Genomic DNA, 12,035 nt, shown 5'->3' on the forward strand with positions numbered 1-12,035 from the left:
CAATTAGTTTCAAAGGAAGTCAATTTTATGAATGACAAAGCAATGGGATAGAATTACAGTAGTGTGTTACCAGACCAAACCCACATAAGGAGCTCTAATGCCAGGACCAACAGGCTCTGGGACAGTTTCTTCCACCAGGCCATCAGACAGAGTGATTCATGCCGATACAATTGTATTTCCACCCAGTTTCCCTCAGGATCAATAAAGTATGTCTGTCTGTCTGTCTGTCTACAGTTACGAATGTGCCACAACTCTGAGGGGCCGAAGGGTACAAAGTCGCCCCCCTCCTTTTTGAGAATCGCAAGATCACTATTAATTCAGGTCTGGGACCCAGGAAATGAGAGAGAGACGTCCAGAATACACAAGGTTTGGAATGTGTCCTGGCCTCAGCGAAACAAAGCCACTGATAACGGCCATTGTCTCTTGGAGACGGAATTGTGTATTGAGTACTGTACTATTCATTGAAACCCCTCAGGGAATGACCAGAGTGGGTTTGTTGAGGGATTGCATCATCCCAACCTGATTGACATCTGAGACCCCATGAGTAAGGATAAAAGAGGGTCTGGGGAACAACCCCTTTAGACGCACCAGGAGAAATGCTAGAAATCCCGTGACAGCGTTTAAGAGCGACAGCCAGTGGGGGGCTCGTGTGCGTCCTTCCCTTGCCTGGGATTGGCGGGCTCACCACGGAAGAACGGCTTTAGCTAAAGAAGAGGCCACAAGTGAACGGCCACACCAACGAGACTCCGACGGATCGAAATCATAAAAGGAAAGCTGGCAAGTTTTTCTCCCAAACTCTCTCTCTCTCCAACCATTGCAAACCCAGCGGTCCCCAAAGGCTGCAGCCTGCATGAACTGAGTGACTTTTATATTTCCATCGGACAATACATTATCCCCTAGACAACGATAGAGCTTATTTCTTATTGATTATTATTATACCCGCAATTTTAGATTTAGTATTGATGACGTATATTATCTGTATATTTGCATTGATATTATTTTTGTGTATTTTTACTAATAAATACTGTTAAAAATAGTACCATCAGACTTCAATGGACCTGTCCATCTTTGCTGGTAAGTGACCCAGTTACGGGGTTCGTAACACTACTGATTAACAACTGGAACACCAATTATTCCATGAGACAGAAGGCAAGAGAAAAATAGATCAGCACTCTGCGTGGGGGTGGGGAGACTGATGAGCAATATCTCTTACGAAAGAGAGTACAGGCGAACAAGGAAGCCCAGCTGAGAGCAAAAGCTATGAACAGAAACTCTGGCAGCTCGTCCCCTGGATGGGAAATTACAAGCTACGGGAAAGACTCCACAGCTGAATGATAGAGACTTGGCTCCAATTCTGGGTGCTGCACTTCAGCAAGACTGGATTTCCCAGCGGGGTCAAGAATTTGAATCAGAATCAGGTTTGTTATCACTGACGTATGTCATGAAATTTGTTGTGTTGTGGCAGCTGGACAGTGCAGTAAATAGTTTTACAGTACGTTACAATAAGAAAATAAATACATGGTACAGAACAGTGTGGTACTATTGGTGGTCCGTTCAGAAATCTGATGGTGGAAAGAACAAGGTGTTCCTAAAACACTGAGTGTGTGTCTTCAGGCTCCTGTACCTCTCCCTGATGGGATCAGTGAGAAGAGGACTCGTTCTGGATGGCGAGGGTTTTATTGATGGATTCTGCCTCCTTGAAGCATCCTCTTTTGAAGATATCTTTCTTGGTGGGGAGGCTAGTGCCTTTGATGGAGCTGGTTGAGTTTACATCTCTCTGTAGTGTTTTCTGATCCTGTACATCGCCACCTCCACACCAGTCTGAATGCTCTCTACAGTACCTCTGGAGAAGTTTGCTTGAGTGAGGGATCTTGGTTGGGTAAAAATCCTTGGGGGTGGGGGGAAGAGTGGAGTCATCCAAACAAACTAAGACCAAGTCAAGTCAGGCTGAATGTACTGTCATGTGTACATTACAGTCCTGAGATAAGAGAGGCTGCAGATGCTAATGGAAGTCAGCTGGCCAGGTATCATCAATGGAGGGAAACACAAGCCCCAATTCTGTTCAGAGGAAATGTCTTGAGGGAAAACATCGACTGTCCATCTCCCTCTGTAGATGCTACCTTATTCTTCTCCCAGTGAGAACCCAGACACAACCTCCCACCTCTCCTGCAGCTCATTGGAAATGGTCACTGTCACTAATACTTGTATTTACCTTAAGACTGGTTTGAACTCTTGTGTCCAGATTAATTGGCCAGAACTCTTTTTCCGCAGGACTGGGGAATCAAGAACTAATCGGTATAAACTGAGAAGGGAAAAATTTAACAGGAATCTGAGGGACAACTTTTTCACACAGATGGTGGTGGGCCTAAGCCACAGGATCTATTTCCCATGGCAGGAATGGTTCATAAGAACATGCATAATATTGAGGAGATTGGAGAAAAGTGTAGGGGGATGTCAGAGGTAGATTTTTGACACAGAAAGTGGTGGCTGGTGGTAGAGGCACATACATTAGTGGCATTTAAGGCATTCAGGCAGGCAGATGGATGAAAGAAAAGTGGAGAGCTATGAGGGAGGGACGTGTTAGATTGATCTTAGAACAAGGTTCAAAGGTCTAACTGCATCATTGGCCGAAGAGCCTGTACAGTGCTGGACTGTCTATATTTCATGTTGTGTGCTTGAGTTAAAAGACATTTGGACACATACATGGAAATGGATCAGAAATGGGTAAATGGCTCATGTTAGATTGGCACCCTGTTCAGCATTGATGAATTACACCGAAGGGCCTGTTCTGTGCTGACATTATGAATCTGCGCACTTGTCATGGAGTTACACCAAATCCTTTGACTTGAGTTTTCTGATATCAGGACACCCAACAACCACTGAGATACCAATCTCGATGGTCATGTGGTAACCAACCCATGCATGCACAACAAGGCCAAACAGCATCTATTTAGAGGGCCAATGATTCTGGCCCAGAACCTTCATGATTATCTTGAATCATTGAGCCCTGATGAAAGGTCTTGGTGTGACAAATTGACTTTTTCTTTGTCTCCATCAATGCTGCCTGATCTGCTGATTTCCTCCAGCATTTTGTGAGTGTTACTCTGGATTTCCAGTATCTGCAGAATCTCATGTGTTCATGCATAACAAGCTACAAACGACCAAAATGGCTCTTTTGTTCAGTGTTATTTGTGTAATAAGAATTGGCCAGGATGCTGGGGATGGGCCCCCTGTAGTTTCAATACCAGTACTCAAAGTTCAGCAAAATTTATTTTTAAGCCATCTATATGTTACCATGTACTACCTTGAGATTCACTTTCATGCCGGAATTTACAGAAAAATAATGAAAATAATACAATTGATGAAAACTCCACATAAACAAAGACTGACAACGAATCAACGTGCAAAAGAAGATAAATTGTTCAAATAAATAAAAAGATACTGAGAACGTTACTAAAGAGTTCTTGAAAGTGAGTCTGCAGGTTGTGGAATCGGTTCAGAGTTGTGGAGAGTGAGTGACGCCTGTTCAGGAGCCTGATGGCTGTGGAGTAATAGCTGTTGCTGAACCTGGTTAAAGTCCTTGATGATGGATGCTGCTTTCTTGTGGCAGTGCTTCATCTAAATATGCTCATTGTTGAGGAACAGCAAGTTTGTGCGTGGCTGTCCAAGACTGGGGGTGTTGTGGACTGTCAGGAAGCCTATCAAGCCTAGCAGCAAGACCTGGACCAGCTGGAAACTGGGCTGAAAAATGGCAGAGAGAATTTAACACAGATAAATGTGAGATGTTGCACTTCGGTATCACCAACCAGGGTAGGTCTGACTCAGGGAAAGGCAGGACAATGAGGAGTGCTGTAGAATAAAGGGTTCTTTGAATGCAGGTCTATAATTCATTGAAAGTAGTGTCACAGGGAGGTAGGGTCATAAGGAAAGTTTTTGGCACATTGGCCTTTGTATCAGAGTATAGAGTGCAGGAAATGGGACGTTTCATGTTGAAATTGTCTAAGGTGAGACCTAATTGGGAGTACTGTGTGCAGTTCGGGTCATCAGTGTACAGGAAAGATGCAAGTAACCATACAAAACATAGACAACATAGACATAGACAAGCCCTTGGGAACAAAATGATGTGCCGCACATGTACTTATTTTAGAAATTAACTAGGGTTACCCAGTGCCCTCTATTTTTCTAAGCTCCATGTACCTGTCCAGGAGTCTCTTAAATGACCCTATCATATCTGCCTCCACCAGTAGCCCATTCCACGCACTCATCACCCTCTGCATAAAGAACTTGCCGCAGATATCTCCTCTATACCTACTTCCAAGCACCTTAAATCTGTGCACTCCCATGTTAACCACTTCAGCCTGTAAAAAGCCTCTGACTATCCACACGATCAATGCCTCTCGTCATCTTATACACCTCTCACCCTCTGTCGCTCCAAGGAGAAAAGGTCAAGTTCACCAACCTACTCTCATAGGACATGCTCCACAATCCAGGCAGCATTCTTGAAAGTCTGCTCTGCTCCCTTTTTTATAGTTTCCGCATCATTCCTGTAGTGAGGCGACCAGAACTGAGCACAGTACTCCAAGTGGGGACTCACCAGGGTCCTATATAGCTGCAACATTACCTCTCAGCTCTTAAACTCAATCGTACACTTGATGAAGGCCAATGCACCGTATGCTTTCTTAACCACAGAGTCAATCCACGTAGCAGCCTTAAGTGTGTGATGGACTTGGACCCCAAGATCCCTCTGATCCTCTACACTGCCAGGATTCTTACCATTAATACTATATTCTACCATCATATTTGACCTACCAAAATGAACCTCCTCACGCTTATCTGGGTTGAACTCCATCTGCCACTTCTCAACCCAGTTTTGCATCCTATCGATGTCCCACTGTAAACTTTGACAGCCCTCCACACTATCCACAACAACCCCAACCATTATGTCATCAGCAAATTTACTAACCCATCCCTCCACTTCCTCATTCAAGTCATTTATAAAAATCACAAAGAGAAAAGGTCTGAGAACAGATCCCTGAGGCACACCACTGGTCACCGACCTCCATGCAGAATTTGACCCATCTACAACCACTCTTTGCCTTCTGTGGGCAAGCTAATTCTGGATCCACAAAGCAATGTTCCCTTGGATCTCATGTCTCCTTACTTTGTTAATAAGCCTTGAATTGGGTACCTTATCAAATACCTTGCTGAAATCCTTATGCACTACATCCATTACTCTATTCTCATCAATGTGTTTAGTCACATCCTCAAAAAATTCAAGCTCGTAAGACATGACCTGCCTTTCACAAAGCCATGCTGACTATTCCTAATCATATTATGCCTTTCCAAATGTTCATAAATCCTGCCTCTCAGGATCTTCTCCATCAACTTACCAACCACTGAAGTAAGACTCACTGGTTTATAATTTCCTGGGCTACCTCTACTCCATTTCTTGAATAAGGGAACAACATCTGCAACCCTCCAATCCTCCGGCACCTTTTCTGTCCCCATTGATGATGCAAAGATCATCACCAGAGGATCAGCAATCTCCTCTCTTGCCTCTCACAGTAGCCTGGGGTATATCTCGTCTGGACCCGGTGACTTATCCAACTTGTTGCTTTCCAAAAGCTCCAGAACATCCTCTTTTTTAATGTCTATATGCTCAAGCTCTTCAGTCTGCAGTAAGACATCCCTACAATCGCCAAGGTCCTTTTCCGTAGTGAATACTGAAGCAAAGTATTTATTAAGTATTTCTGCTATCTCCTCCAGTTCCATACACACTTTTCCACAGTCACACGTGGTTGGTCCTATACTCTTACATCTTAACCTCTTGATCTTCACATACTTGTAGAATGCCTTGGGGTTTTCCTTAATCCTGTTTGCCAAGGCCTTCTCATGTCCCCTTCTGGCTCTCCTAATTTCATTCTTAAACTCCTTCCTGCTAGCCTTATAATTTTCTAGATCTCTATCATTACCTTGTTTTTTGAACTTTTCATAAGCCTTTCTTTCCTTCTTGACTAGATTTACAACAGCCCTTGTACACCATGGTTCCTGTACCCTACCATCCTTTTCCTGTCTCATTGGAACAATCCTCAGCAGAACGTCACACAAATATCCCCTGAACATTTGCCATTTTTCTGCCGTATATTTCCCTGAGAACATCTGTTCCCAATTTATGCTGCCAAGTTCATGTCTGGTAGTTTCATATTTCCACTTACTCAAATTAAAAACTTTCCTAACTTGCCTGTTCCTTTCCCTCTCCAAAACTATGGTAAAGGAGATAGAATTGTGATCACTATCTCCAAAATGCTCTCCTACTGAAAGAACTGACACCTGACCAGGCTGATTTCCCAATAACAGGTCAAGTACAGCTTCTCCTCTTGTAGGCTTATCTAGATATTGTGTCAAGAATCCTTCTTTGAACACACCTAACAAACTCCACTCCATCTAAACCCCATGCTCTAGGGAGATGTCAATCAATATTTGGGAAATTAAAATTTTCCACCACGCCGACCCTGTTTTTATTACACCTTTCCAGAAACTGTCTCCCTATATGCTCCTTGATGTCCCTGTTATTATTGGGAGGTCTATGAAAAACACCCAGTAGAGTTATTGACCCCTTCCTGTTCCTAACTTCCATCCACAGAGACTCAGTCGACAATCTCTCCATGACTTCCTCCTTTTCTGCAGCTGTGACACTATCTCTGATCAACAGTGCCACACCCCCACCTCTTTTGCCTCCCTCCCTGTCCTTTCTGAAACGTCTAAAACCTGGCACTCCAAGTAGCCATTCCTGCCCTTGAGCCATCCAAGTCTCTGTAATGGCCACAACGTCATATCTCCAAGTATTGATCCGCTTTGTTCATGATGCTTCTTGCATTAAAATAGACACATCTCAAACCATCAGTCTGAGCGCATCCCTTCTCTGTCACCTGCCTATCCTCCCTCTCACTGTCTACAAGCTATCTCTATTTGTGAGCCAACCATGACCTCCTCCGTCTCTTCAGTCCGGTTCCCAAGTTGAAAGAATACAGAAAATAAATGATGAGAACGCTGCCGGGACTGGAGAACCTGAGTTATAAGGAAAGATTGAATTAGTTAAGACTTTATTCCTTGGAACGTTGAAGATTGAGGGAAGATTTGATAGAGGTAGAAAAAATATGAGGGGAATATATAGGATAAATGCAAGCAGGCTTTTTCCACTGACATTGGGTGGGAGGACACTAGAGGTCATAGGTTAAGCATCAAAGGTGAAAAGTTTAACATGTGCGGTTAACAAATTTCACAAAAGATGCCGTGATAATAAACCTGATTCTGATTCTGAAACTTCTTCCCTGACGGGGTGGTGAGAGTGTGGAACGAGCTGCCAGAGCAGGTGGTGGGTGCAAGTTCGATTTCAATGTTATAATGAAGTTTGGATATGACATGGATGCTTGGGGTTTGGAGGGCTATGGTCCCGGTGCAGGTTGATAGGAACAGGCAGTTTATATGGTCGGCACAGACTAGATGGGCCCAGGGGCTTGTTTCAGTGCTACACTTTTCTATGACTCTATGAGTCTATCCCCACCACCCATCCTACAATCTCTCTGACCCACTACAGTCAGGAATAGGTATAGAACTGGATGAGGACAGCCAGACTGGGTAACAGCTTCTCCCCTCAGGCTGTGAGACTAGTGAATACCCTGTCACCAGCGAGGTCTGGTCATTGGGACAGCAATCTGTTTACTGTTTACATGTCCTGCATGAATTTTGAAATATATTTTACTAATTTCATTGTAATATATTTTGGTTTATGTGCTGTGTATGATATATGTTTTGTGGGTGCACTGTGATCTGGAGGAACGATGTTTTGTTTGATTGTATATCTGTACAGTCAGATGACAATAAATTTCACCTTGAAAGGACAGGCAAAAATTCCCGAGGAGGAATTACCTCCTAAGGAGGAAGACTTACTGGTGCACTTTCTGGGCCATATCCCCTGTACCACATATATCTTGCACTGAGCTAACCCAGTTACTATTGTTCCCTCTATTAGCATTTGCTCTCAAGCTGCCTGCTCCGTTCACTGTCTCTGGTGACAGAAACCTGGTTTGTCTGATGCTCCGAGTTACTATCAGTTACCACAAGGGGGCGATGATGGACCATTCGACAACAATGGGGAGCAGAGGAGACGTTGTTGGGCAGTCTTCTCCGAGTGTGACTGCTTCTTTGGATGGCTGATTGGTCTGCACCACAGGATGCTGGTAATGGTGAAGAACACTCGATAGGTCAAGCCTCTCAGTTTCCAAACGTTTTCATCCGTCCTTCCCACCCCCCCCCCCCACCACACACATCTTCCCTCTCTGTCTCATCTAACACTTTTCACCTTGTACTCCTTCCCTCCCCCTTCACCATGTTCTGGCTTCTTCTTCCTTCCTTTCCAGTCCTGACTCAGTCTCGGCTGGAAACATCAAAAGCTCCACAGATGCTGCCTGACCTGCCATCACCCAGTAGAACATCCATCCACTGTGATGAAGTGCTTTGAGAGGTTGGTCATGAACCATATCAACTCCTCCCTGAGGAGTGACTACTGTCCAATTTATCTACAGTCACAGCAGATGCCATTTCATTGGCTCTTCACAGCCCTGGAAGATCTGGACAGTGAAGATGCAGACATCAGGATGCTCTTCTTTCAACACAATCATTCTATCAGAACTGATCAATAAGCTCCAAGACCAGGGTCTTGAAACCTCCTTATACAACTGGATCTTTGATTTCCTCAGTGTCAGACCCCAGTCGTTTTAGATTGGCAACAGCATTCCCTCCGTATCACCATGAGCACAAGGCTTTGTGATTAGCCTCCCTGTTCGGCTCAGTTTACTTTGTGACTCTATGGCTAAGCACAGCTGCAATATGATAGTAAGTTTGTTGATACATCACTATTGTTGGCTGAGTTAAAAGTGACGATGGATTGGCACATAGGAGGGAGATTGAAAATCCGGCTGAATGGTGACACAACAATGACATCTCACTCTATGTCAGCTAAAGCAAAGATCGATTGTTGAGTACAGGAGGAAGAAAGGGGAAGTCCATGATCCAGACCTCATCAGAGGATCGGAGGTGGAGAGGGTCAGTAACTTCAATTATCTTTTCAGATGATCAGTCCTGGCTGCAGCACATAACTGTAAAAACAAAGAAGACACAACAGTGCCCTAATTTCTTCAAAGTTTGCTCAGATTCGGCGTGTCATTGAAAACTTTGACAAACTTCTATAGATACAGAGTGGGGAGTATCCTGACTGCTTGCATCACCGCCTGGTAGGGAAACACAAATGCAAACAGCCCAGAGCATTGCAGGAAAAGCCTTCACCAACATTGAGCACATCTTACAAGGAACACTGTCACAAGAAATGAAGATCCATCATCAAGGACCCCACATGGAGTCCAAGTTTTCATCTTGCTGCTGCTATCAGGAAGGAGGCACAGGAGCCCAAGGTCCCACACTAACAACATCAGGAACAGTATTAACTTTCAAACATTAGGATCCTGAATCAGTGAGGATAACTTCATGGATCTCAGAACTGAACTGATTGCACAGCCTATGGACGCACTTTCAGAGAATCTATAACTCATGTTCTCAGTGTTATTTATTACATATTTATTTATTTGTTTATTTATTTATTATTATTAATTTTTTTTTCTTGTGACTGCGCAGTTTGTCTTGTATGCACATTGGTTGTTTGTCTGTATGTTTGTTGTTTGTGTGTAGTTTTTCATTGATTCTATTGTGTTTCTTTGCATCTACTGTGAATGCCCACAAGAACATAAATCTCAGATAGTATATGGTGATAAAGATGTAATAATAATAATTTTACTTTGAACTTTCAGTTCCCCCAGCATTTTATGTATGTGTGTTGCTCAGGATTTCCAGCATCTGCAGAATCTCAAGAACAATAAGACCATAAGACACAAATGCAGAATGAGACCATGCAGTCCCTTGAGTCTGCTTTGCCTTTCGATGCCTGATCACAAACCCCTACAGGGGATAGTAAAAACCATCGAGATTATCAGTGATGTCTCCCTCATTCAATTTGTAACATTTACCAGAAAGGTTGAGTATGAATGGCCCAAAGCTTTGTTGAGGATCCTTACCACAATCCCATTGACCCACTAACACCAGGAAGGAGGTAGAGGAGCATGAGGACTATGAGAGCCAGACAGGGTAACAACTTCTTCCCTCAGGCTGTGAGACTAATGCGTACCCTGCCATCAGTAAGGTCTTCAGTTAGAATGACCTTGTGTCAGCTAAACCAAGCAAGGCCCAAATTTCAGAAAGTAAAAGCTCAAGTGAGTTCAAGTCTCTTTCAGCGAGGCATCAAACTATTTTCCATGTGGTCAGCCAGTAAAAGTGTCAAACATTAAACCACACAAACCAGGAAATAAAATAAGAGGATTTGGAGGAGATTATTCAGCCCTTCAAGATTGTCCTACCTATCTGTCAGATCAGAGTCGATCCGGATGCATTGCGGCTTGGCACGGTAACTGCTCTGCCTGAGAATGTCCCTCCCCACCTCCCCTTCATTTTCCAGTCCTAATGAAGTGTCTCAACTCGAAATGTTGACTGTTTATTCCCATCCATAGATGCTGCCTGACCTGCCGAGCTCCTCCAGCACATTGTGTGTATTGCTCTAGATTTCCAGCATTTCCCCTGAACCTAGGGGGTTTAGTTACTGTGGGGAGGCTGCAAGACTACAGGGGAAGTCTATATTTAAACTGACAGTCACACCCTCCTCTGCTCATCGATATTCAGAAATCCCACTGTCACCCTGGGCAAACATTTCTGTTTCTCATCATTTGCCACTCTGCCTCGTCTGATTCCCCTTCATCACTTTCCATCGCTCGGTTTGGTTTTGCCCTCAACCAGATAAATATATGTTGACATTGTTGCCTTGTTCTCAACTCTGTTTCGGGGAGCTATGCTTCTCCCTGTTCACACTGCTGACTAAAAGGGTATTAAATGCACCTTTCTGCTCCCCTGCCTTCCTGCCACCCAAACCAGCTTGTCCTTGAGAAGTGCTGTGGGCACAGTGTTCTGTGTTCTTTCAGAGAAGCCCTGTCAGATTTGGGAGTCTGGGGCCAAGGACTGGAAGCCTGGAGGTGGCCTGTCCTAGGGTTGGAGGCCTGTGTGTGTGAGTGGGTGAGCGGTGAGAAGGTGGGAAGAGTATTTTTTTGCGGTTGTTTTGTTGATGTTGCTGTTGGTGTTGCTTGTGTCGTTCTGCTGAACGTTGTGGGCATCCCATGTTGGCGCTGGAATCTGAGGTGACATTTGTGAGCGGCCCTCAGCACATCCTCAGTCTGAGCTGTGTATTAATGGAAATGGCACATTTCACTGTATGTTTCAATGTATTTGTGATAAATAAATGAATCTGAATCAATAAACCTGAACCTGAACCTGAGGGATTCAGTGAGGAGCTCCAGTGAAGGCAACTCAGATCCAAGGTCAGGATCCCAACTAATATCACTGGCAGAGATCATGAAATTTGTTGTATTGCAGCAGCAGTACAGCGTAATACACATTGCAGCTGCACACGGGAGGAGACACCGGAGGCGGTGTGGGAGGGAGCAGAGTGTGGGTGTGCTGGAATCCATGCTGGGTTGGGGTTGTAGCTGGACCCTCCCGTCAGTGCTGTCTCTGGGTGACAAGCTGGACCAGGACAACATCCCATGCACCATCAGTCTGCAGGCCAGGCCATTCACAAATTTGGATATACTGTATTACTTTTTGTGTGGCTGTATGACTCTATATTTTTCTGAAATCATAACTATATGTGCTGTGCTGTGTGCTGTCAGTAATGTGTTTTGCACATTGGCCCCTTAGAATGCTGTTTCATTTCACTATGTTCATATATGGTTGAATGATAGTAAACTTCGACATGAGCTTGAAAACTATAAATTAAATTGTGGTACAAAAAGTGATCAGAAGTAGTGGGATTATTGTCCATTTAGAAATCCATGGTGGAGAGGAAGAAACTATTTCTTAAATATTGAGTATGGCTCTTC

The sequence above is a fragment of the Hemitrygon akajei genome, chromosome 2 (genome assembly GCF_048418815.1).
Source record: "Hemitrygon akajei chromosome 2, sHemAka1.3, whole genome shotgun sequence".
Classification (NCBI taxonomy): Eukaryota; Metazoa; Chordata; class Chondrichthyes; order Myliobatiformes; family Dasyatidae; genus Hemitrygon; species Hemitrygon akajei.